Consider the following 27684-nt stretch of genomic DNA (forward strand, 5'->3'; position numbering starts at 1 on the left):
ACTTCCTTATTCTAACTCTTCGGATCTAGGCAGTGGTATTCATGGGTTTTTCGAACTAGGAACCCCACGTTTTCTTGAATTCAGGTTCCCTTCCATCAAGAAGTGTAAGCCCCGAGCAGCGTAGTCTTTCCTGGTTTTGTTTTTGCATACCATATTCATTTCTCAATCCTCCACATCAAAAGAGTTGGTGAGATAGTTTCCATTCCCCTTTCTACCACCAGATGAACTTCCATGGAATTAAAGTTTTCCATAGCTGGAAGAAGCTGTTCCGTCCACAGGAGGTAGATTTTGAATGCCAGTCAATGAACTGAAGCCAATTAGCTAGCAAGTAATTACATTTATTTGGAATGGATTTTCTACACCATTTTAGAAAAGTTAAGTAAGTCTCCTTTGAGTGGAGCTTGACTCATGCTCATTTCATGGACATGTCTATGTAGTTTTCCTGGCTGCAGTGTGGAAGTGGTTTACCACTGGCATCTCCCAGGATGGATACATACATACATACTTTCTTTCTTTCTTTCTTTCTTTCTTTCTTTCTTTTTCTTTCTTTCTTTCTTTCTTTCTTTCTTTCTTTCTTTCTTTCTTTCTTTCTTTCTTCCTTCCTTTCTTCCTTCCTTCCTTCCTTCTTTCTTTCTTTCTTTCTTTCTTTCTTTCTTTCTTTCTTTCTTTCCAATTCCCCAGTGTAGGCTACAACTCTGGAGTTTTTAGTGGTGTCCCGTCCAGTTCTGACTCTTCTTAGCTTTCAAGATTAGCTAAGACAATTATACTGTATTTAATCTAGTAAAAATGTCCTTATTAAAATAGATCATTAAAAGGACACAGTTACTTGGGTCTTCTTTCTAGCTCCAGATAATTATATTTGTGAAGTCTTCCTTTTTTGTCTGTTCCTTGTTTTCATTGTATGATACAGCATGTAAGCCCCCCCGCAAGTTTTTCTTTATAGTATTCAAAAATATGTGCATGCACAGTTCTGATGGAGGAACACGTAGACAAGAGGAGGGTGTGCTGGAATGCTATCACATACCACCACTAAAATTAACTACACTGGGACTTGAAAAAGTCTCCCACACCCCTTCCCGGTCCCTTAAGAGAAGGAAGAAAGCTCCTTCAACCAGCCAATCTTGCAGCCACTCAGTTATCAGGACGGATTTCATAGATGAAGCACATGTGACAAAGAGGCCCTTGATGGCAATAGAGACAAGGCAGTGAGTCCCTTCTGAGAGCAGTTGACCAATACAAGGATGACTAATGCCCTTGAGTTCACTTCCTACATCACTTCTTCAAAAGTTGCTGCTGCCTGTGATATTTTTAAAAGTTTTCTGCAAACAATTGCTGTCCGGGGGCTTTTCTCTGGGCAGAGAAAGACTTTGATGGGGCAAACTGGAAAGTCTGTCTTAACACCATTTCCCCTTGCAAGCGCAACGTGACAATGCTCAAACTGCTGCAAACCTTAAACTGTTTGGCTTCTCATGAGTAATGCATTGAAGAGTAACTTTTGTGTTTTTGTTCTGTTTAATTCCAATTAACAGGATTGGGGTGTAAGCATGGAAACATGATCCAGCTGCAACAACTAATATGGCAGGGGTGCCAAACTCGCGTCATCAGATATCATCATATGACATATTGTGATTTTTTTCCCACTTCGCTAAACCAGGCATGGGTGTGGCCAGCTTGTGATGCATCCGGCCCAGGGGCTGCGAATTTGACACCCCTGCACTACAGTAGCAATACCTCTAACATTATTCCTCATAAGAGAGAGACTCTTTGATTTATATTATTTTTTGTTGTCATCATCTTAAGCTGTTGAAAGAAATGTCCCTGAAAACAATATGGCTCTACATTAGATTTCTTCAGGTATTTTCCCACGTCTTAATATTTGTGCTTTTAAAATTATAGCAACGTTTCAGCAGAATCTCATCTGCCATCCTCAGCCTTGTGTATTGAGTTCTTTTTAATCGTGTGTGTCAGGCTTGGCAGCCGTTTTTTGTTTGAATTTGGTGCTGGCTTTCTGCTTTATTTGAATGGTTTTTTTCCTCATCCTGATTGGCTGGGAGTCTAGGTCTGTGTTTATTGGTCCTTGAGTTGGCAACATTGTGTTTTGTGAATTGCGGTTTCTTAGTGCAGCTTGGTTTCTTGTGAATGGCCAATAATTATTTATTAGGAAGCTAGGTTTTATTTGAGTAGCTGGATGGGGCGTGTTTGGGCTGGAGGTATTAGGGGAGGTCTGTTTGTGTCCAGGTGCTTGCCTGGATTGTGGTATAGAGATTTTTTTGTTTGGGGGTGCAGGCTTCCAGATGATTGATAGTCTGGTGGAGTCATCTCTTCTATTCATACTATTAGATCTTTTATCAATTTCTATGGCTTCTCTGATGATTCTGTGGCTGGGGTTTTCTATAGTAGCTAGGGTTTTGGTGCCATTGAAGTCAGTGGTATGACCTGTGGCTTTCATATGTTAGACTAGTGAGGAAGTGTGTTCCAGCTTTTTTATTGCATTCTTGTGTTCTTCAAGGTAGGTACTTATCCTTCTATTGGTTTGCCCTATGTATGTGGCAGGGCATGATGTGCAGGATACTTCATATATGCCTTGGTTTTCTTGATCAATTTTATCTTTGGAGTTTCTTAGGATGGCTACTATTTTTTGTCTGTTTTGAAGGCAGTCTTGATGTGATGCCTGCGTAGTATCTTGCTGATTTTGTCTGTTGTTCCTTTTATGTAGGGCAGGACAGCTGTTCCATTGGTCTGTTCATCTTCTGGGTCTCTATTGTGTTTCAGTGTGTTTTTGTGGATCAGGTCCGTGATTTTGTTTTTGTAGAAGCCATTAGCTATCAGTATTTTGGTCAGGGTGTGTGTGTGTGTGTGTGTGTGTAATCATTCTTGAATTACATTGGTATATAAAACTGGTTTCAAAAATTATAAATTTAACTCATTGTATCAAAAGGCTGGAAGGGACTTTCTAATTTATAGTCCGATTCCCTGCCCAATACTGGCTGTCCAGTATTTTCTTAAAAACCTCCAGTGATGAAGCACCTTCAACTCATAAGAGGTAAGCTTTTCCACTGATTAATCATTCCCACTGTTAGGAAATTCCTCCTTATTTCCAGGTTGGATTCCTCTCTGATGAGCATCTTCCTGTGGCTTCTTCTCCTGTCCTCAGATGCTGTGGAGAATAAATCAACACCCCTTCCCCGTAACAGCCCTACAAGTATTGGAAGACAGCTTTAAGGTCTCCTCTGAACCTTCTTTTTGTTAGGCTAAACATACCTAGTTCCCTTAGCCATTCATCATATGATTTAGCCTCCGAGCCCTTTATTATCTCTGTGACTCTTCTCTGCATAGGTCACTTAAAAATTGGTACCTTGCAAGTATTTATTTCCTGCCTGTTCCCACATTCATGCAAACAATTGAGATAGGTATCAATTATCAGCAAAACAAATGTCAGTAGGCCAGGTACTCTCTCTCAGCCCAGACTACCTCACAGGGTGATTGTTGTGGAGAAAATAGGAGGAGGAAGGACTATTATGTGTGTTCACCGCTTTGAGTTACTTATAAAGTAATAAAGGTGGGATTAAAAAAATTCTAATAAATAACCAGAAAGATTGAGGTCTTCTACATGATTCCTTGGCACCAGGGGCAGAGGAACCAATAGCGAAGGAAGTGAGGACAGCTGTCTTGGAGACCTGCAGACACAGAGGACTTGGGCTTGCATTGCCCCACGCCTCTTAATTTCTTATCTGACCCAGTTGTACTGAGGCTGGATAGGAGCCATAGAGGCATAGAATAAAGGAAGCGACAAGGAACTAAGGCTGTTCTTTGAGACAACTGTTGTTGGGAGACCCTAGCAAGGCTCAGCCATGCTGCTTCATAGTTTACACTTTTCTTACTCTAATCCTAATTGCTGGCACTGAAGCTCATTTTAGAAAGGTCCCACATGAATCTTGCTTCCTTGATTATGTTCTGCAGTTTAGAGGGTTGACATTTACTCTTGGCAGTTAACAGTTGAGCACATAGTACAAGTTCACAACATTATGACTGAAATGTCCATGGGAAAAAAAAATCAGATTAAACCTAACAAGATATAAATAACAAACATTTCAAAGAACACAGTATTAACATAAGTTTATAATAAGCCAGTCCAGAAATAACTCCTGTCATAAGCTCCCCAGGAGAGCTCCATCTTTAAATGCTTCCAGAAGGATAGCCACATGGATGGAAATCTACGATAATTTGCAAAGGAGGGCCGTTGCATAGGTTAGGCACAAATACTGGAGAAAAATGCCTAGGACACTCAGATCACTTCACCTTCCAGACATAGAGAACCAGCAGCAGTTTCACCCAGGATACGTGGAATAAAATTGAATTGATTCTGGTTGGAGAATACAGTCCTGAAAGCAAATGTAAATCATTTTATAAATTGCCAGCAGGACTTTGAACTGCACCCAGAAGCAGCAGAAATTCACTTCCAGCTCTGGTGTATTGACCTCATGACATTTTCACACAACTGGGCTGCTGCACCCAGTACAAACGGAAGCTCCTGGGTGGTTTTCAAATGCAGCCTTATGAGGGGCATATTAGAGTACTGTAGTCCAAGTAAGTCATGAAGTTGGTATCATTTACCGTTGCTAAGTCGTCCTGCCTAGTATGAATGGAAAGTAGATAAAATGAGTTACTTTCATGTGAGGATGTTGGCTGTACAGATATGCTAAATAATTTTCTTTAAGAAAAAACAGGATCATGACATTGCTGGGAAATGTGTGTGCTGCAACAAGAGGCAAGGGAGGAAAAAGTGCTGTCAGGAAATATGCATCTGCTTTATAATTTTAAAACAATTATATTAGACCTTATGGTACATGGACAATTTCCAATGTTGAACTGTAATCAATGTTTGATGGGCTGTACTGTATGAAACCACAACTCTACTTCTCTCTGATTTTTCTAATATTTTTATTCCTTGTTTAAGTAACGGTTTCCAAGAAAATACTTCAAATATTTAATTTTGTATTTCTCTTTCTATTTTTGAATATGGCTTCAGAAGAGTAATCATGGTTGTCTTGTCCAGCAAAAACAGAGATTATTGTGCCATCTTAAGCACTAACAATTTCTAATTTTGCAAACTTTGTTCTGTATGAAAAGTATTGGTAGTATGTCTTATCTGTCACCTTGTTTCTAAATATCACCTACCAAACTCCACTGGTTTGCTCCTGGCTTATATGGATTCTGTATAGCTCAAACTATGGTTTGATTGTGTCCAAACATAAAATTAATGGGTTATCTCAGTTTTGTTTAAGGCACCCACCAAGAAATATCCATGGACTGAAAACTGAGAGCCAAATGTCATTCTGACAGCTCAAAGTTCCTATCATGTTTCAAACACTGAAGTTATTTTATAGTTTACATGATGTGATATTTGAAACTAATCTCATGATCATCTTATGATTTTGCAACAACTTCTGATATGGTCACTGCTGTGTGCACCAGGGAGATATAACAGTGAACGTTTTGAACTTGAGTTGTAGAACCTACCATCAGACAGAGAAGTCCCTTAAGTGATTTTGGGCCAGTCATTATCTTAGCTCAACAAAACTCTCTGGGAACAAGAAGAGGGAGTTTGGTGTATGTGCCTTGAATTCCTAGAGGGAAGGCAGGTTGTACTATACATCTATCTAATAAAAGGTAAATACTTTGCTTTTCTTAGTCTCTCCTCAAATAGCAGAGGAACAAATGATCAGCTCCTAATTGACAAGATGATTTTAGAAAACAGTAAGAGAAGACTAACATGAACGTAACTTGGACTGATTGCAAGAAGACATTCAACTCCCTATCATATCATTGGATAATCAGGTGCCAAGAAATAAAGGAGTCAGTTGAAATATTGGACACTTTGTGCAAAGGTCAATGATGCAGTGGAAGACCAAGTTGTTGGTCAGTGGTGACAAACTGGGGAAGATGAATTTGAAGAGAATGGTTTGGCTTGCAGAGAATGAGAAGCATTTGATCGGAGTCACTCAGTGAGCTTATGCCTAAGATAGACCCAGATAAGGGTCAGTTGGGAGGAGGTGAACACACTCCTGTGGAATATATGGAGATTGGCTGGCATTTATTTCCACTTCTAGTGTTACAGGTAGCTTTCCAATAAACATACTTAATTGAGAGTTGAGATGGCACACTCTTAAAATAGCTGAAAGTTAATTGTTTGAACCTTCCCTATCCTCTGGCCAACATCTATGAAGAATGCTTTCCTTTTATTGCCCTTAAATTTTCATTTGGCAGAATAATTCAGACAGTGTAGAGACCAGGGTTGAACAAAACCTCTCCAATAGGCAGGGATTTCCACTGCGTTCCTTGCTGAGATGGCAAAGGGGCAGCTTTCCTCCTCGTTACAACTTGTTAAAAAACAAAAACTGCTTCCTCTCTACTCACATGACTGACCTTTGGTCTGTTTTAAATTTTAGAGTCATCTCCTGTCTTGGCTTCCTCCTGCTTGAGCTAATATATTTGAAATGGGCAGAAAATGGCTTGAAGCGGTAATTGCAAGTCTCAAGGCCATTGATTGAGGAGCTGGGTGGAAGTAAACCTAGGAAAAGAAAGGCAACAGCCAGAGATTTATATGGCAATAAAAATCATAGGATTTGCCAGTCTTGACACCTGCAGATGTGTTGAAACCACTGGAGGCCATAATTCCTGGGAACTGGAGTCACAAAGTGCCCTTTTATTATTTTTAGTGTTTTAATTTATGATAGAATCTTTTGTCAGAGGTTCCTTTATTGGGTTTTTTAAACTGAAGATTAATTTATTATTATATTTGCTTGTATATTCTTGGTTCCATTAGAAAGAAGAACAATATACAAATTATTTCACCAAACAAATCAGTAATAATAATCTATGAAAGTCTAGTATAGAATGAAGTGACAGAATATTATCATTCCCATTGGACTTGGATGGCCAGAAAATTTAAAATAATAATTGTTCATGCATTGCTACCTGCTATTGTATGTGATACAATCCAACAGTATGTAGTAAAAGTAAGTTCTTTCCACATATGTAGAAAGAAAACTGCCCAAATAGCAGGAGGAATAAATGATCAGTTCTTAATTGACAAGATGAGTTTAGAAGACGGTAAGAGAAGGAAGACTAACATGAATATAGCTTGGATTGATTACAAGAAGGCATTCAACTCCTTTTCATATCATTGGATAGTCAAGTGCCTAGAAATAATAAGAGTCAATAGAAACAATAGATGCTTTGTGTAAAGATCAAGGGCACAACAGAAGACCAAGTTGTTGTCAATGGTGATAAACTGGGAAAGGTTAATATGAAGAGAGGAATCTTTCAAGGCAACTCACTGTCACTGCCACTGTTTGTAATTGCATTGATTCCTCTGTCAACCATACTGAACAACTCAGGCCATGGTTATCAGACATCAAAACCACTTGCCAGGCTATCTTATCTCCTTTAGATGGACGATCTGAAGCTGCATGGAAAAACACCTAAAATAGAATCACTGCTCAGCATTGTCTATATACGATATATGGAGGTTGGATAGGACCATTGTGCCATCCGTATCATCAACATAGTAAAATAGTGAAAAGTGAAAGGATTGAGGTGTCCTGTGGAAATTACATCAAGAGCCTAAATGAAGAATATCACTACAAATATCTGGGCATCTTTCAAGCTGACAACATCAATCACATTGAAATCAAATAGAAGGTTAGAAGTTAGCACATCATGAGAGAAGAAGAAGATCGTAAAGTCCAAAGTCAGTGGAAAAAATATCATCAAGGCAATTAGGACCTGGGTAATTCCAGTCATTACATACACAGCTGGAATAATCAACGGGACTCCAGTGAAACGAAAACCCTTTGTATGAAGATCAGAAAAATATTGACTACGAATAGTACCCTTCATCCACACAGTGACAATATTGACATACTCTACATTTCAATTTATCATAGGTGAGCATGGAATATTTGCAAGTACATGAGTTAATTCAAGAAGGGCCCTGGAAGAATATCTGAAGGACAGTGAAGAAAATGCCCTGGAGCTGGTATATCATGAAGGCCTACTGAGTACTGGAGAAACCAAACTCATGTACAAAAAAGACCAGATGAAGAATAGAAAAGAGATAGACAAAGCGAAGTATTACATGGCCATTTAAATATACTAAAAACAAAAAACTAGCAGGCAAAGCAGATAACAAGCCTGGGAATAGCTAAAAATAGGAAATTTTGAAGAAAGAGACAAAGGGGCAATTCTGGCTGCACAAGACCAAGCCTTAAGAATAAATGCATAAAAGCAGAACTGAGAAGACAACGGCAATGGACAGCAAATGCCACCTCTGCAAAGAAGCTGAAAAACAGTGGACCAGCTAGTTAGTTGCTGCAAGAAGAAGGCACAGACTGACTATAAACAGCAGCATAACAAAGTAGCAACAATGCTCCATTGGAAGATCTGCAAGAAACACTATTTGTCTGCAAGCGAGAACTGGTGGAACCACAAAACAAAGTAATAGAAAATGAAAAAGCTAAAGTGCTCTTTAGTTTTAAAATTAAAAACAGACAAGCCTCTGTCATACAATAGCCAAGATTTAACCATGCCCACTGTTTGTATTTAGTCTGTGCCATCTCCTTCTATCAGCTGACTACCATGGATGGTTCCCTGTTTTTCAGCTTCCTTGCAGAGATGGCACCTGCTGTCTGTTCCTATCTTCTCAATTCTGGCTTTGTATGCATTTGTTCTTAAGGCATAGTCTTTTGCAGCCAGAATTAGCCCCTCTTGTCTCTTTCTTCAACTTTCTTGTTCTTAGCCATTTCTTTAAAACAAATTGCTTTGCCTGCTATTTTTTTTTTTTAATGTACTGGTTGTGTAATTCTTTGTCTTCCCATCTCTCTTTTCTGTTCTTCATTTGGGCCTTCATGTAGGACAGTTGGTCTCTCCAGTAGTAAGTAAACCCACATGGTATACTAGCTTCAGTGCATCTTCTTCACTGCCCTTCAGATATTCTTTCAAAGCCCTTTTTTCCTATTTATAATTATTTTCTTTTTCCTGTTTATTTTTTTTAGGTATTTTAACTTTTGTTAAATTTGCTTCATCTATCTTTTTTTTTCTTTTCAGCTATATTAAAAAATACAATGGAGATTTTAATATTAAATAATTAGGTTAAAATCAGTCCCATCACCATGTAATTGATATTTTGATTTTGAATTTCAGTGGTTCTTACTTTAATACAGTTTCTGACTTTGGATGAAAAAGCCAAATAATTTAATGCTGTATATTGATAACCTAAATTGTAATTAATATTGATACATTTTCTTCTTTCCTTTCGGTATTTTAATACTTTGTTAACAGTCTGTTATTTAAATAGCTTAAACTTCTAATCATCATATAAATATCACTGTAATTAAAACAATACAATGTATGAAAATTTATAACAATATAATACAAAGGAAAAGGAAAAGCATTATGCTGGGGGCGTAGACCATTTGGACCAGCTCTAGACAGAGTGAGATTTGGGAAATTATCTGCCAGCTACCGTATTTAATTGGACAACACTGTATTTTTATTTCATGGGAAGAGGAGAGGATCTTCATCTAGAGTCCAAATGTTCTGACAGGTGTTTTGGGTGTTATGCATTTTGGCTTAGTGAGATGTACATTGTACAATGTACAACACTTCATCGCCTCAGGCACAAATATCTTGGCCAAGCCTGCAAACTTCTTCCTGCGCTTTTCACTTGAATAAAACTAACCCAGAACGAGGCTGAGGAAAGGGATGTCTTTTGGCCTTTCTGAGGTGTTTTTCCCCATTACTGATTCCAAGCAGCCTTAGGTATCTTAACCCCATAAGCAGGGTCGGAGCCCATCAGCTGATTGCTCTGCTATTTGACCACAGCCTGCTTCTTGTTTTTGTTACATATGTGCCACTGTGTTTCCTGATCATCTTAGCCAACTACCTGCCCAAGAAGTATTCAACTAGACCAGCAATCACCAACTGGTAGTCCGTGGACTGTTGGTGGTCCGTGAGAAAATTTTGGTGGTCTGTAGAAAAATTATTTGCATTTTTTTATATTGCACTAAATCAGGGGTTCTCACACTACGGCCCCTCAGCTCATACGTGCAATGAATGTTTGTGTTGCTGCAAAGAGTCTCCCCCTTTGGGGTCTTTTTGTGCGGGTTGGAATGGGGCAAAAATTCTGATTGGGGTCTGCTTTAGCCTCCTGGTGCAGGGCTTTGGGCTGGAGGGAAGTGCCGCTGGTGGCGAAGAGCCGGAGGGCCTTGTTCCAGTGGGACTACATCATGGCCTGGAACTGGCTGACCATCTCAGTCTGCTAAGCCTCCAGGTGCCGGTACCTGACCTTGCACTCCCACAGGTCTTCCCTCTGCTTGGAAAGCCTATGCTCGTAGTCCTCGGTGAGGTGCTTCTGCTGAGCCTCCTTCTCGGTCAGATCCAATTTGAACTGAGCCAGCTGTTTTGCCAACAGCTGCTTAGCTCCAACAACTACTTCCTGTTGGGGACCTAAGGAACTCAGGTGGGCAGGCAAGAACTCAGGTGGTTAGGAGGGGAGGGGTGAGTAGCGGCCGGCGAGGTGCCCCTCGACATGAGTGACATTGATTTGGCCATGCCTACCTGGTCACATGACCACCTAGCCACACCCACCCACCCAGTCATTAGGCAGATCATATTAATGGTCCGCGGGATTTAAAATTATGAAATTAATGGTTCCTGAGGTCCGAAAGGTTGGTGACCCCTGAACTAGACTGACATTACCAGACTGTAATGGCAACCAGAGGTCAGTGACTCTATTTGAAAAAAGAAGCAAGAGGAGTAAGACTTTTTTTGAGCATGTTCCTTCCTCAGGGGCTGATCCAGGCTCCTCCTTCAGAAGCGGAGTCTGTAGTAGTATTAGAATATGATTGTTTTTCCACCTTTCAGTATGAGCTCCATGTACTCTCTCTGTAGAACGGCATTATAGATCAACTTCCACCCACGAGAACAGAGCAACTCCTAACTCTGGTGTTGCTTTGTGTAGAGAATGAGAAAGATGGACTTGATAGAAATATGTAGGAACTGTTACGTAGACAAAAGGGCTGAACCATTTTTTAAAATCTAGAGCAATGAGATAATTGGCTCTGGTGGATGTCTTTCTAATTCGCTGGAATATTAGGAGGACAATCAGACCCAAAGGTTCTTTTCCAAAAGGTAACTAGACTTTCAAGATCAAGGGAATCAAGGGACTTTCAAGATCAAGGGAACTAGACTAGTCAAGATCAAGGGGAGTACTAATTACCACTCTATAAAGCCATAGTAAGACCACACCTAGAGTACTGCATCCAGTTTTGGTCACCACGTTATAAAAAAGATGTTAAGGCTCTAGAAAAAGTACAGAGAAGAGCAACCAGGATGACTAGGGGACTGGAGGCTAAAACATACAACGAACGGTTGCAGGAACTGGGCTTGGCTAGTCTAGTGAAGAGAAGGACCAGGGGAGTCATGATAGCGGTCTTCCAATATTTGAGGGGCTGCCACAGGGAGGAAGGGGTCAAGCTATTTTCTAAAGCTCCTATAGGCCAAACAAGGAATAATGGATGGAAACTGAGCAAGGAGAGATTTAACTGGAAATAAGGAGAAACTTTCTGACAGTGAGCACAATCAACCAATGGAACAGCTTGCCCTTGGAAGTTGTGGGAGTGCCATCACTTGAGACTTTCAAGAAGAGATTGGACTGCCATTTGTCAGAAATGGTGTAGGGTCTCCCGCTTGGGCAGGGGGTTGGATTAGATGACCTACAAGTTCCCTTCCAGCTCTGATTATCTGTATCTATATCTTTCATGGGGTTTTTTTTCTTGAAAACATTTTGCTTCTCATCCAAGAAGCTTCTTCAGTTCTGACTGAATGGTGGGGAATGGAAGGATTTGCAGTCATCTGAGTAGTTGCCACCCGGAGGGTTACCTGTGTTTTCAGTGTCGCCTGATTCAAAGTTCAAGTGGGTGGGTGTTTCTCCCATCTTTATTATTTTTATGATTATTTTTACAAATAGTAAATTGTTCTGCTGCCCCTGTGTCAATGTGAGCCGTACTACTAATTTGGTCCCAGGCACCATCATTGGCTTACTGATGATATGCTGCTTGGTTTATTTGTTCCTTCAGCAAGCACCAGCTGGGTTATTAAGTAAATAATGTTTACTTCTCTTCCGTGAGTTCAGTCTCTTGATTATAGGATCCTTCTATAATGAAGGAAGTCTGAATGGATTCAAGCATAGCATGCTGATTAAGTAAATCAAATCATAGCAAGCAGGATAGTTGCATTGATTAAAGAAAGCCAACTAAGCAAGATGGCAACATGGAAAAGTGTCAGAGGTACCTGTGAATGATCTTATTTTGGGAAACCACTACATGGTCTCTGGTCTTGTCTTCTCCTTCTCTCTCTTTTCCCCTTGTGATGCATTGCATTCTTCTGTTCCATAATGATAGTTTACAGTTGGCATAGTCTAGATCAGGGGTCTCCAACCTTGGCAACTTTAAGCCTGGCGGACTTCAACTCCCAGAATTCCCCAGCCAGCTTGCTAACTGGGGAATTCTGGGAGTTGAAGTCTGCCAGGCTTAAAGTTGCCACGGTTGGAGACCCCTGGTCTAGATGCTTCACTCTTTTCCTTGCTAACAGAGAATAAGTCTCTTCTCTCACTGTCTGCAGGACTTTGGAAGGGAAATTTTTCCATTCCAACTGAGTCTCTTTTTTGTATATTAAACCTGTTCCAAGTGAGGCAGAATGAAGTATGGGAGCAAACAGGAGTGGGGGGAATCAATCTTGGGTTGTGTGGCTGTTTGTGTTACGGAGTAGATTATGCAATTTTGGATTGAAACTTTTAAATGTTGTTTTTGCAAATGTGCTTTCAAGTCAATCTTTGAATCCTGGAGACTGTCTGGAGAAGGTTTTCTTGGCTATGTTTTCGGATGTGGTTTGCAGCTACTTTCTTCTTAGGGCTGAGAGTGTGAATGGGCCAAAGCCACTTAGCTGGATTTGTGCCAAAAGTAGGCCTAGAACTTACAGTCTCCTGATTTTTAACATGCTGCCTAAATCAATATCCCAGACTGTCCCTCTTTGAAGAATTGGTACCACCCAAAAATTACCCATGAGTTAATCTTTCTGTGATGGAGCCAAATAAGCTACCCTTGCTTGTTTTTTTTCCCAACTGATTAATGTTCTAATAGTGACTAAACCTTGAAAAAAAGTTTGAGAAATGAAGATTATTTTTCAAAAACTATAGGGTAGTTGCTTAGCTATATTCTAGAAATACTGAAATATTGCTTCTTGGTTGATAGATTAATTTGGAATGACTATGTTGCAGCATATATAATCAACATTAACTTATAACTAAATTTTATTTGGGACTTGGTTTATGAATGACTGCTAAGCTCATATCCAAATGCAGCCTTCACACACACAATGTATTTGGAACACAGGCCTCGTCGTGCCTAGCCATTACCCATTGTGTGTGCTGGCAGGGGATGATGGGAGATGTCATTCAAATAGGTGCAGCTAGTCTTCTCGGTCTGGTGCTCTCCCGGTGCGTTGGACCACAACTCCTGATGACTGAGAATAATGGGAATTCTTGTCCAATATTTCTAAAAGACGTCAAAATTGCAGAAGATTGAAATAACTGATATTAACCAATATCAGTTATTTGAGGTTCCACAGAATCCTAGGTTTCCATCAGAGCTCATTAGCAGTTCCCTGGAGATCATGATTTTCTTTTTTTAAAAGACAGACCAAACAAAACCCTTCCAGCCTCCACACACTGCCAGAGTATCTGCATATCCTGGACAGGAGTGGGGATTGTGCATACAGGTGCAAACAGGGAGGTGGCCAGAGCATGAGCAGAAGAGAGAGCTGAGCTGAGGAGTGAGGAAGGGATAAGGAAGAGAGGAGAGAGGAGTAGGTGGTGAGACAGAGAGTCACCCTCTCCTTGTGAGGACTCTCCTTGCCAGGGCATGCCTGCCTATCTTGCAGGTACAATGGGCCAGGGGGCTCTGTCTCAAGGCAGGTACAGAAGAGGGGACTGGAGACTAAAACATATGAAGAACGGATACAGGAACTGGGCATGGCTAGTCTAGTGAAGAGAAGGACCAGGGGAGACATGATAGAGGTCTTCTAATATTTGAGGGGCTGCCATAGAGAGGAAGGGGTCAAGTTATTTTCTAAAGCGCCTGTAGGCCAGACAAAGAATAATGGATGGAAACTGAACAAGGAGAGATTTAACCTGGAAATGAGGAGAAATTTGCTGACAGTGAGAACAATCAACCAATGGAACAGCTTGCCCTCGGAAGTTATGGGAGCGTCATCACTTGAAACTTTCAAGAAGAGATTGGACCACCATTTGTCAGAAATGATGTAGGGTCTCCCGCTTGAGTGGGGGGGTTGGACTAGATGACCTACAAGGTTCTTTCTAACTCTGATTATCTGTTAACTGGTATCTGATCTGGGGCTGGGCTGGGAATCAGCAGTTTCAGGAGCCATCCACAAAGATGGGGGAGAAGGAGGCAGAGGAAAGGAAGACGTTTAATTCTTTATTTTAATTTAAGAATACAATACACACACACATGCGTGCGTACACACAAACACACACACACACACACACACACACACACGCGCGACAAATATAATTTTGTAACTTCTGCCCTGAATTTGAGTCTGAGTGTTCAGGGGTTCCTGAAACTTGAAAAACATTTGAAAAGTTCTTCCAGGCACAAAAGGTTGAGAAATATAACAGACACATCCCCAAAACTGGATGTTTTAGCAATGCAATGTAAATAGCGGCGTACAGTTAATTGGTCAGAGAAAATTCTCTCATCTTCTGTGGTTCCCATGCTGAGGCTCTATTTATGCACCTTCACTCCCTTCCAGCCTGGTGCCCTGCAAATGAATTGGATTTTCCACCACCGTAATTCCCATAATTCCCCAGCTAACATGGCCTGCAAGATCATTTCACTGCCTTCTTCAATTTCATTCCTGTGGAGATAAGCCTTTGTTTTCCTGCTGAGAGAAAGAGAGGTTCTGTTTCGGCCATGCCAGGTCATTTATTCAATTTTTGTTGAAGAAAAGCCTTGGTGTGGTCCCCCCAAAAAGGCTGATTCTCATCCTGTGGCTTTGAGCACCCTTGGGCACAATAGCTCTTGTCTTGGTTGCAGTCACCCTCAAGAAGAAGGGAGGTTAAAGGAGCTAAGCCACAGCTTCTCATGGTCCCCCTTTCATTCCATTCATCGTTAAATGCTCCTCCTTGGCAGGCAACCTGCCAAGGAGAAAACAAGTCATCCAGGCCCCAAATACAACTATGCACCAACTGATAAGGCATTTTATTATGCTGGTGGAGTGTGAATTCCAGTATTTTGCCATTGTATTTGCTAGGTGATTAAAAGCAAAGAAAGAGAATTCTTGAGGGCAGTGCTGGCAGCTGCGTTTGGTGGCCATTCTCGTGTAATTAGTCATTCTCTCTATGAATGGGCTGCTCGCTTGCCAAAGGAACATAACTCCAGTTTTCCCTTCATTTATTCATTGGTTTATTTTGCTTTTTGTATAGCAGCTTAAGATAGTGTACACAGCACTCTCTTTTCCTATTTTACCTTACAACAACTGATCCAAAGTCACCCACAGAACATTTGTGGCTAAGAGTAGACTAATTGGACCTTCCTAATCCTACCCCTAATGTGACCCCTTAACTATTACACCATTTTGGGGGTGCGTATCGTTCAAGTCTGTCCTTCCTGCATGAGGTAAATAGCAGAGACCTTTGTCAGCAACAGCCTGAACATATAAAAAAATTGAGGGGAGGGGATGACACACAGCTATTTTGGCCTACCAAAGTAGATGACAACTTCTTAATAAAACTTCCAATTGATTTCAAGTAGGTTAAATAATCTTACCTCTGCATAACTTCCCACTGGAAATAGAACACCATTTTACTTCTAGGCTAGATTTGGCTTAGGCATGTCTTTTGTGGTGCATTTAGTGCATTAAGCACTCTGAATGAAGTTCAGAGCCCTGCATGGTTATGAAAACTTTTGTTTCCAATAACCTGCCATAGGATCTCCCAAGAGCAAGAAATATCCATAGGAGGTGCAGGAGTCCACCTGGGATCTCTCAGTTAATCACAGGAAGCTAATTAGATATATGAACGCAGCCTTCAATCTCCTGTGTCTGTCACCAAAAAAACCCATTGCCTTGTTGCATTTCTATACCATTATTCCTGTTTATCAGGGCGAGCTTGGCTGAAGTCCTTTCTGCCAGCTCTGGTGGTCTCTAATACCTGCTGGTGCTGTTTCCTATTTTTGGGATTGTATCGACTTGTAGAAATATTTTCTCCTTCAACATTTAGATGGCGATGGTCCCAAAATTTATAATGGATGAGGCAAACTACTAATGCATCAGCCCCTCTTTCTCTGTTGACAGGAGCTCTATTTCTTGCTGGCTCAAGCACTTTGAGAATTGCTGTATAGGATGCTTGTTCTCCTGGGATGCTTGAGGGCCTGGATTATTTATTACATTGCTCCCTTCCTGAGAGGGGCCTCTTAAACATTTATGGCTTCTTCTCCCATGCAATGCATTCTTACTGGGATGCTAGGCTAAGGCTTGCTGTTCTTCCCCAAAAAGAAGATATCTCACTTTAAGGTAGCTATGAAACTAATACAGGCGCTTATCAGCTGGGCATAATGGACACAGATGCTCTCAAATTTTACTACATGTGCACACACAAACACCCACCTGATACCTCATATGTCTCAGAAATTAAAAAAAAAATGCTAAACTAATAATATGCTTTAACAGAATTAACTGAATTATGTTATATAGCTGTTTTATCCTAATCATCTCTACAAATGTTGAAGCATGTAGAGCATAGATATTGGTCTGCTAATCTAGTTTAGAGATGTTTCAGCATATAGCTGTTCTTATCTGACCACAAAAGCTTAGTGGGACCAGAGTCCAGACTGGTTAATCCTCGTAACAGAGATTCCCAGGACTGTGTAGATAAGACTGGGAAGCTAGAAAAAGAAAATCTAGAAGGGCAAGACAACCACTTTCATAGGATATATGTACATCTTCTTAAAACATCCATGAGACAAACTTGATTTGAAGGGGAGTTTTCTATTTTAATGACTTATGATTAAGAGAGTGACAAGGACCTACCCCATATTTCCATTTAAATATATATATATATATATATATATATATATATATATATATATATATATATATATGTATGTATGTATATGTATATATGTATATATATATATATATATATATATATATATATATATATATATACACACACACACACACACACACACACACACACACTCACCCTTCAAATACTTTATATTATTGAGCAGCTAAAATAATTTATTTAAGGCACCGTGTGATACTTAATGCAGTATTCCCCAAAGCGTGTGTTTCCTATATTGAACCACTGTTCATGTTGGCTGGGATTTCTGATTATTGTAATGGATTTTTCTGGAGAGGGGCACATTGGTGAGGAAGGAATGTCTAAAAGCCATGGTGACACTCTTTAACAGCAGCAGCATCCAACTGCAAATCAGATCAACAGGTAATTAGAAAGCTGAAAAACCTAGTTTAAAAAATGCTCCTGGCAAGAGCTAGGGGAAGAATTAAGAATTCCCCACACTGATTTCTGGGAGTAGAAGTCCCCACATTTTAAAGCTGCAAAGATTAAGAAACACTAGTATTCCTATCAAAAGGAACCATCTCTCTGCTTATCTTCTATATGCACTTGAATTGCCTAATAAAAACACTGCAGTCTACATTGAACCTCCTTGTTTATCATTTTCATCCTCCCAGTAAGTAAGCCTGGAAGATGCCACAGTAAGGCTCTTGTTTATTTTAGGCCCGCCAAGAAAGCTTGAATAACATGAGGCCACTGCCCTCTAACGGCCATTGGTGTCATTGCAATGAATTTTTAAAAATGTATTTGCTGGAACTTGGTATGTCTGAAGAACAGGAAAATAAACATGCACTTTTGCCAGGGAGTATGTAACTTTCTTAATGCTTAAGCCTGTCCTGAAAGAATAAAACAGGAAGGATATATTTTATCGGAACGTCACCTTAACATCCACATTGCTAATAGAAAAAAAAATCTCCAGCTGGGAATGAAATACGCATCCTTTTATCTGACCACCCTATCTTCTATACTGCAGACATGGTTAGGTAAAAGCAAAACCACACACAAGTTAGGGACATGGTTTGAGTGAGAAGACACATTTAGAACTAAAGAATGGTAGTCTCTAATCACATCTTTAGTCCACAAATGGTTTTATTGTATGAATGCAACTTGGTCTGTTCATACAAAACAAAAACAAAAAACCCCTTGTCTGTTTCTTTCAAGCCTAATTTTAGGATGCAGACTCATAACTTTTTCTGGTTTTGTTCAAATCAAAACTACCCTTTCCCCCAACCTCTAAACCAATCATCCCCACAGCTCAACCTCCATCCTAGTCCAGTGTCTGGGTGGGGGAGGGTAGAGAATAGCCCGTCTTCCCAGACTTCTGGAAGGCTAAAAAGTGCATCTCACTCACCATGGGAGAGTTATATTAATATTGAAGGAATGGGATAACAGAATAATTAAAGAAAGAATGCAAATGGAGGAACAAAAGGAAATGTGAATGTCAAAAATAAAGATAGCTTTTATAATTAGGTTATTTAAATTGAATTGTCCCACAGCAAGTTGTCCTATGGCAGTTCCAAGGGCTGAGATTGCCATTAACAACACAAAACTCCAAGGTCCCAACAGATGACAACATCTAAGGCAGAGAATTTGGACTGTGCCCATTCTATCTAATATATAATAGGATGGGTAGATATCCTCAGGGAGAAGTGGTCCCTGGGTAGCCTGACCCTCTACTTTAAAGCTGATAACCAGCACTCTGAATTGCATCCCGAAAGCAGTTAAAAACCAGTATACCTTTCTAGTATTATTCAGGTGAACCACGGGGTATCCAAGTGTGCCACATCATTCTGGGCTAACTGCAGCTTCTGGGTGATCTTTAGGAGCAGCCCCGTGTAGAGTTACTTGGGTCATTGCAATCTATTTTTAAGATGCAGCACAAGTTGGTATTGGACTATTTTCTGAGCATTAGCACAGTGTTGGTTAAGCACTTATGAATGGATATATACAATTTCCTTCTAATCCATAGATCTTTCCAGCTCCTGGAACCAAATGGAGAAGCTGTTTTAAACTGGTGTCCTCGCTTTCTTGATCCCCATCCAACAGAATCATTTATTTATTTACTTAGTTATTTCCCGCCTTTATTATTTTTACAAATAAGTCATGGCAGCGAACATATCCAACACACCTCCCTCCTCCCATTTTCCCCACTACAACAACCCTGAGGCTGAGAGACAGTGACTAGCCTAAGGTTACCATGTCATTTTTTTTTCATGCCTAAGGTAGGACAAGAACTCATATCTCCCACTTTCTAGCCTGGTACCGCATTGATAATTCTGGACATTGCAATCCTAACATGCTATAGACCTCAGGTTAAGGAAGGTTGGAATAGAAATTTCATTCCTGATGGTTTAACCACAGTGCAATATATGAAAATAATATATATTTCATTTGGAGGAAAGGAAGTCTGGGAAAGAGTTAAGGTTTTATGTGAGGATGGGAATAAGGTTTCATGTTTTTGTTTTGTGGTTGAGGGATTAAGGTTCCCATTCTTAAATTTATTGGATTAGATCCAGCATCTAATTTCATGCAATAATCAACTAAATTTTTGTGAACGTAGAAATAGTATATCTTTAACGTTCATGTCTGTAAATATTTTAAATTTATGCCATCACTACATATTCAGGAAGTAGATTCTATAGCTGACTTATGATGGATATCATATTCTTTTAATGCAAGAATCCTGAAGGATTACTGAGACAAGGATCACTGTACTTTCTCAAAAGACAAGCTTGTTTAAATATTAGATCATTTTATGTTTAATTAACGCTTTCCAGTAAATTACTTAGAATCAGTGTTAAGCAATTAAGCAATTTAGCCAAACTTTGCAAATTCCTTTTTAAACGTAGTTGTTATACTTGAACCCTCTAATGTAGAAGGCAGTTTGGGTGACACGTTGCATATCTTTTCCTAAAGACCAGTAATTTCATATGAGAGATCTTTAAGACTCCTTGGGTGAATGGTTAACTATCAATTTGCTGTCAGTAAGGCCCAGGACTTTTTCTTACTGCTATTTGTCTCAAGTTTTCAAAATCTTATTTTTTCAAAAAAATGCCTTGCCTTTTCACTTAAGGGTAAATTCAGAATGTCTGCAGATTTGTTCATTCATCTATGAAACTTGAATATTACGCAACTCCAATGATTAGAGGGGAGGCTCCCCACAATCAAAACAAGAAAATTACAATAAAACTAATTACCAAGAAGGAAGAAAAAAAGAAGACAAAATAGTGGATAGATAGTCTTCACGGCTTTTCTAAACAACAGTAGAGTGAGGGCCATCCAGATGTTGGAGGACCTCATTCCAGAAGGCAGGTGCTTCTATAGAAAAGATTCACTTCAGGGTCTTTTTAGATGACATTGATTAGTCAAAGAAATCCTGCAAGATTGAACTGGCTGGGCAGATACTTCTTTATTAGTTCCATTGTCATGCTTTGCCTCTCGAGCAGATTTATGCTGTGCTGTCATAAAAATAATAGTGACTCGACCTCAGCCAATTGAAACAGCTGGCTGACCATTGTTGGGCTTGGAAAATGAGCAGAGCTGATCAGTACTAGGATGGGAAACCACTAACCAATCTCAGTAGCATAAACCAGATTAGGAAATTATAAAAAAAAATGGAACAAGACAGTGACAAACTATTTCTGCAACATTGCCCAGTAATATAATATCACCAAGAAAATTACACCAAGGCGTATGTAAGGTCATCAATCAAGCTTGACCTGAAGATCTTTTATCTTTTACCCCAAGTTGCTGATATATAATTATTGCCATTGCAGCTCAGGTAAGGACATGGCTCTTTAATGATGTTAATGGCATTGGTGTACCATACCTTTCTTGGAGCTTTTGTAAGAGATTATTCTTATCATATTAGAATGTGAATAGTTGATTATAAGATGGGGAAACTTCTCTCTTGGATATAAGATACAACATTGACCCCATGAAGGACTGCATGAACAAAAATAGGTACTATTTTTATGGAGCCTTTGAGACTCCTGTTATGCTCTGTGATCTGATGTATATACTAATTAAGTCACCATCTACATGTTATATATAAGATATTATTTGACCATTGTGTAAACTATTAGGAGCCGTTAGCTTTTCCCATGGTAGTATTAATAGGTCAAAAGGCTGAGGCAGCCTAACCTAAATAGCTCTGGTAGTAAAGCTGGTGAGGTCACATAAGTGGCACTACAAACCCTAGCCGACCCATCCAGCAATTGCAAACTCTCATCTGTTTGTGTTCTGTCCTTAAGATGACTCTCTGAAGCATCCTTCTTCCTGCAGGGAATGATACAACTGCTGGTCAGCGTGAATAGGTCAGGATTGTTATCTTTAATCCTTGAAGGTCCCTTGCGTAAACAGGCTTAGGATGACTGAGGGAAAGTTTCAGTTCTGAAACGAGTGAAAACTGTGATAAGAGATATCTATATCTATACCATACCATATATCTTGCTTTGGCAGGTTGAAAAAGTCTCATTGGGGAACGGATTGTTTCCAAAGCCCCACCAACTTTGATTCCAATCTGAATCCAAATCTCACAATAGAAAATTTTCATTTCTGGAGCTTTTTCTGGAGTTCAGCGAACAACTGAAGTGTTTTTAAGAACGGTGTGAAAGAATTGATTTAAACATTTGGATCAATGGCAAAGTCCCTTGTGGATATGCCAAACTTCAGACAAGCAAGGGGTTTCTGTACAAGAATGTGTGTGGGGTGTGTGTGTGTGTGTGTGTTTTGGGGTAATTAATATAAAATGAAATAAGACTGCAGAGGCCTTTGGGGAAAAAGCTTTCAGCATTCACAAGGACAGATTTAAAGAGAAGGGGCGTTGGTTCTTACCTGATACGCTTCTTTTCGTAGAGCTGTTGAGAGTGTCCAGGTTGGGAGGAGCTCCAGTCTCGGCTCTCACAGGCTGAGCTTGAGATTGAGGCACGCCTCTCACCATCACATGGTCCTCCGGGCACGCCCCAGTTTTGCGAAGACGAGAAGGAAGGTCCTGTTCTCATCTTACTCAGGAAAAAAATATTAGTTTGCTCGGTCGAACAGCAGGGTTTCCCACCAGACGGCCTACGGGTGGGGCTGAACACTCTCAACAGCTCTACGAAAAGAAGCGCATCAGGTAAGAACCAACGCCCTTTTCCATAGAGCTGTCTCAGTGTCCAGGTTGGGACATACCAAAGCTTGGCTAGTCCTGCGGGCGGGCTCCCGTCTGGAATGGGACCTCTCCTGGAACCCTGATGACCCGCTGGAGGGCACGCCCAACAGGAGAACCCCTCGGAGGTTGGAATGCCTCAACGAGAGGGCCTGATGAAGGAGACGGGGCTGTCTAAAGGTAGCCCTGCCGGGATGCCACGGATGCTTACTGAGACCGTGGGGCAAGGAGACTAGGTAGAGCGGCCAAAACCTTGTTAGGGACCCGTGCACGAGGAGCCCAGGCAGAGGCGAGGATGGAAGTTCCCCTGAGAAGACCTAGCCAGAGTGAGGGAGGCGCCCTCAATAACCGGAGGGTCACCGTATGCGAGGGTGGCGATGGGACGCCCTAGGGTGTTATGGGATAGACCCTGTTGGGAACCCCCTGAGAGAACTCCAGGTCAGAGTGATGGAGGGGAGACGAAGTGGAGTTCCCAAACTGTGACCTGTGCTAGTGGGGACCAAGTTTGGTTCCGCCCAGAGCAAGGCGGTCGGCCCTGCTCAAGAGCCAACTGACCGAGGACCGCCCAGAGGGAACTAAGGGTAGTAGTGAGGACCAGGGCAAGGGGTCCGTGTATCTGGATTATGAGGCTGTGGGCCGGGGCCCAGAGAAGGAACCCCAGCTAACATGGGGTGGGGATAAATGTGTTGCCGGCCAGATGCCCTGGGGTAAGGTGAGGAGGACAAGGGTGCTCCAGACTATGAACTCTGCGTCCGGGAGCCGTATGGTCTACCGGGAGTCTTGGTATGGGGAGGTAAGGCAGATATGAGGATTAGGCTTCCCCAACGGTTTGGGCAAGGCTGAAGAGAAAGAGATTTTGCAGGAGTTAAGTGTCAGAGTGGAGCCAGACTAGGCGAGAAGCCTGAAGAGGATTGGCTTTCTCGCTCTCCTTCTCCTCGTTTTTATACTTGTTTCTTTCTTTCTTTCTTTCTTTCTTTCTTTTTTTGGGGGCAGCCACCTGGGGGCTTACTGCATTATCGGAACGACGGAACGAACCTCTCCCGGATCCCGGGAGGGCTTCCTGGACAGGTGCCTCCGGACCTGTCTGGTTCCGATCGGTCGGGAGGCCTGTAGGGAGACGATTGGTAGTACCTGGGGAAGGAGGAAGAGCGGGAAGAACCTTGGCGAGAAGAGGAGAGGAACCTCTGAAATCAGACCTCCTAGCAAGAGAAGGGAGATATTTGCGCTTGTTGCGGGTCTCGCCAGGAATGGGTCGAGAACCGGTCCAAATAGCTTCCCCCAGAGATGGGGCTGATGCTAGCTTAGCCTTGTTTTTACGTCCGCCTGCCAGTGGCGGAGCCAGAGAAGGCGACGGGCAGTGACCTGGGACGAGATGGCCCTGGTGGAGAATTTTGCAGCCTGGAAGGTGGCTGTCTGCAGAGAACCGGCCGCGGCCAGGATCTTGGCAATATCCTGGTGCGCTCTGAGATTAGCTGCGGGACGTGCTGCTTGAGCTGCTGGAGCCACTTGATGGAGGTTCTGGTGAAAAAGACGCGGCCATGGAGGCCCTGACCGCCCAGGCATCAGAGAGATGAGCGCGGCGCAGGGCCAGTTCAGCTCGCTTGTCCTCGGGCTGGAGAGCTTCGAGGACTCGCTGGGAGTTGAGCGGGAGGCCAGACCTACTACGGGCTCGCCCACAGGGGTGGGATCGAGCAAGGTAGAGAACTGCGGTTCAAGATTAAAAACCGCTTGTCCTGGGCGTTGGGAGGGGAGGAGGACCCGAGGAGGCTAGCTGCCTTGAGACCATGTCAGAGAATATGGGTGGGACAGGAATCACTTCGGTTTCCACCACAGGCTGGGAGAAAATGGAGTCGGGAGGAACCCCCGATGCCGCTGGGTTGGGTGGGGGGAGGGTTCAGGCCCGAGGTATTCCTGGCCTTGAACAGGAGGGACCTAAATAGATGTGGTTTAAACAGCCCCAGAAACGCGGGCTGGCCTGGAGAGAGGCCCTCGTCCTCCGACATGTCCCCTTCTGGGGGCCTGCTCCCGAGAGGAGTTCACTGTCTACTACAGACCCCAATTCGAGATCCTCCTCGTCCCCAAAGAGGGTAGGGTCCCCGAGTTCCTGGGCCTCCATCTCCTCCATCTCCAAGGGCAGGGTCAAGTCCCCGTGGAGAGCTACCTGACCATGTGAAGTTGCTGATCCTCGAGCCTCGGGGCCTCAGGCCTAGGGGCCAGACCGGTCAGCTGCTGAAACTGTTGTGCTATCCCGTGCCGGATGGCCAGCTCCATCGCTCGTTTGAGATTTTCGGGGATTTCCACCGTGGGGGTGGGTGAGGCTCCTCCGGGCGCAAACCTGCAGCAGCGGGGGAAGGTGGCCTCAGGGGCCTGTCCAGGCTGCGATGAAGAGGCAGAAGCAGGGGAGGAGGGAGGATGGGTGGAGGTAGAGGGAGTGGGATTGGAAGGGTCCAGAGGCACAGAGCTTGACTCCTTAGAGCGTCTGTCAATCTCCTTTTCAAGGGCCCTGTGTCGCCTAAGGGCATCCCTTTGAGAGGCTTTGGATGTTTCCTGTGCTTGTTTGCGCAGGTGGTGAGACTTAGCCTTGGCCTTCAGGGAAGTGCCACGAGATGCATTGTTGTCTGCCATCTGGAGAGGAGGAAGGACGAAAAGTTCTTGATTAACGTGAGGTGATTAACAAGGCTGGACACAGCCTCGGCAGGGGCCGGGAAACCCAGTACTCATTTCGCACCCCTAGGTCAAGGGCAACAGAGGTGCTTTGCACGTTGTTGAGAAGTAGGGCCCTAGCCCAGAAGCCAATTGCCAAAGATGGACGCCAAAAACCACCCTGCCGGGCGGACCGGGAAGGGGATGGCGGAGCTGCTACCTCCCTTGCTGGGGAGAGACTGTGTAGCCAGTAGACTCCTATATCTAGAGGAGTACCAAGGCAGGATTGCAAGGTACCAGCAAGGATTTGGACATTCCAAGGATCTGCCCAGGAATCAAACACAATGCGGCCTGCAGGTAGGCCTCGAGCAGTGGCAGGCGTCCCTGGGGCTACCAACCAAAAATTTTAAAGTAAAGTGCCATCACGGGTCCTCGGACAGTTGCACGCTTGGATGCGGCCTACGTAGAGGCCGGGATCCTAGCGCACATTTCGCACCCCCTTTGATCAAAAAAAATTTTTGTATTTAAAATAGGAGGCTGTTGCACAGCAGGCCTAGCCAGAAGTCAATTAGCCAAAAGTTGAACGCCAGGCAGCTACCCCTGCCGGACGGACCGGGAAGGGGATGGCAGAGCTGCTAACTCGCCTGCTGGGGAAGGGCTGCAGAGCCAACTAACCCTGGTTAGCCTGATAGAAACTAAGCGCAAACAGGCAAGGATATAGGCAGTCCGAGGTCTGCCTATAAAACATTAAGAAAAACCCTGTTATAGGCCTCTGAAAATGGCGCCCGGCCATGCGGCACACACAAGATGGCGGCGACTCCTGCCACTCCCAAGATGGCTGACGCCACAGGGAGCCCAAAATGGAGGGCGCAATGACGAGGCAATCCCCAGCGGCTATCACCCAGGAGAAGTTAAAAAGGCCCGGAGGCCACAAGAGTACCTGGGAGAGGCAGGGAAGCCTCTCCCTGGGTTAGAGGGCGTTCGTGGGGAGAAACGCGAAAGAACAAAACCAGGCAGGAAAGAAGCGATGCAGCTTCGCCGGAGCGAAAGGCGGCAATCGGAGGGGGGGCAGCGCTCGAAGCGCTGGATTCTCCCTTAAAAGGATAGTGAAACAATTCCCCTTAGAAGAAAAAGGCTCCCTAGGGAGCTCAAACCTCAGTTTCCTGCGCTGTCTGAGAGTCCAAGTTGATCAAAAAAAGAAAACACGAGGTGCTAGAAGCGACCAGGAGCAAAAGGAAAACCAGCCTGACTGCCACGAGGCTGAGCAAAAACTGGGGCGCGCCGGAGGACCATGTGATGGTGAGAGGCGTGCCTCAATCTCAAGCTCAGCCTGTGAGAGCCGAGACTGGAGCTCCTCCCAACCTGGACACTCGAGACAGCTCTATGGAAAATAGTGCTTTTAAAGTTGATCTGAAGGAATACAAAAACAGAATTAGTTTTAAATCCACCCAGAGAGTTTGAATGTCTTTAATAAAAAAAAACTTTATTTTGCAGGATTACCAGTATAGGAAAAGGGTCAGTAACTTATGAGGTTACCAGAAGTCAGGCTCCCAAACTATTTCACTTGGCTTCCTGTCATTTCTAAGCAAACTCCAAGACTTGAAAATATTTTTTAAAAAGAGACTGGAACAATCCAGTCAGTTGTCCTCCTGACAGTTTTTGCTTCATGTCCAAACTGCTTATGCCTAAGACCCCATTAATGTTTGGTTCTCCTTCTGTTTAGAAAAAGATTTTAATCCATTGTACAGACATAGGTCCTATATGGAAATATTGCCTGTAAAGTGAAATCTGAAGTGTTTCCCATTCTAGTTAAATACAATTTCCTGAAAATGTACAAAATAATACTATATGTATTATTACCTTTACATGTAGTCCTCATTTAAAGACACATTTGGGACTGACAGGCCTGTTGTTAAGTGAGATACCATGTGACCACAATTTGCTTTTTTTTTGCTGATTTCCCATTGACTGATTGTTAGAATAGCAGTAGCACTTATATATTGCCCCATAGTGCTTTACAGTACTATCTGGATGGTTTACAATGTCAGTATATTGCCCCCAACAGTTTGGGTCCTCATTTTACCAACCTCGGAAGGTTGGAAGGCTGAATCAACCTTCAGCCCTAACAAGATCGAACTCCAGGCAATGGGCAGAGTTTGCTTGCAATACCGCATACCACCATGACCCCTTCCACAGCCTAGAAGAGGGGTCTCCAATCTTGGCAATTTTAAGACTTGTGGACTTCAACATCCAGAATTCCTTAGTCTGTGCCATGTTGGCTGGAGAATTCTGGGAGTTGAAGTCCACAAGTCTTAAAAGGGCTATGTTTGGAAACCCCTAGTCTAGAAGCTGACTGTGAAGCTCACAGATGGCAATCATGTGATTGTGGGATGCTGTGACATTGGTAAATGCCACCAGTCACATGACTGCAGGGATGCTATAACAGTAGTAAGTATGAGGGGTAGCCATAAAATTGCTTTTCAACACCCTCACAATTTTGAACCGTTGCTAAACAAGACTGTCAATTAAGGGAGGACTACCTGTAACCATACTATTGAAATCCCCCTTACTAGCTTAGTCATATTAGGAAGGTAGGGTACAAATGAATTAAAATAAATAAATATTGATTAGTCAAAGCTATCTGGTTGATGTCTAAATTATGTGTTCC

General features: G+C 42.5%; 1 protein-coding gene across 3 annotated transcripts in view; it reads left to right on the plus strand.

Annotated features, from left to right (window-relative positions):
• Nucleotides 1–27684, plus strand: part of RHBDF2 (rhomboid 5 homolog 2) — a 92830-nt gene that overhangs the window by 30289 nt on the left and 34857 nt on the right. The window lies entirely within an intron of this gene.

The sequence above is a fragment of the Pseudonaja textilis genome, chromosome 2 (assembly GCF_049901715.1).
Source record: "Pseudonaja textilis isolate UNSWEBS1 chromosome 2, rPseTex1.2, whole genome shotgun sequence".
Taxonomy (NCBI): domain Eukaryota; kingdom Metazoa; phylum Chordata; class Lepidosauria; order Squamata; family Elapidae; genus Pseudonaja; species Pseudonaja textilis.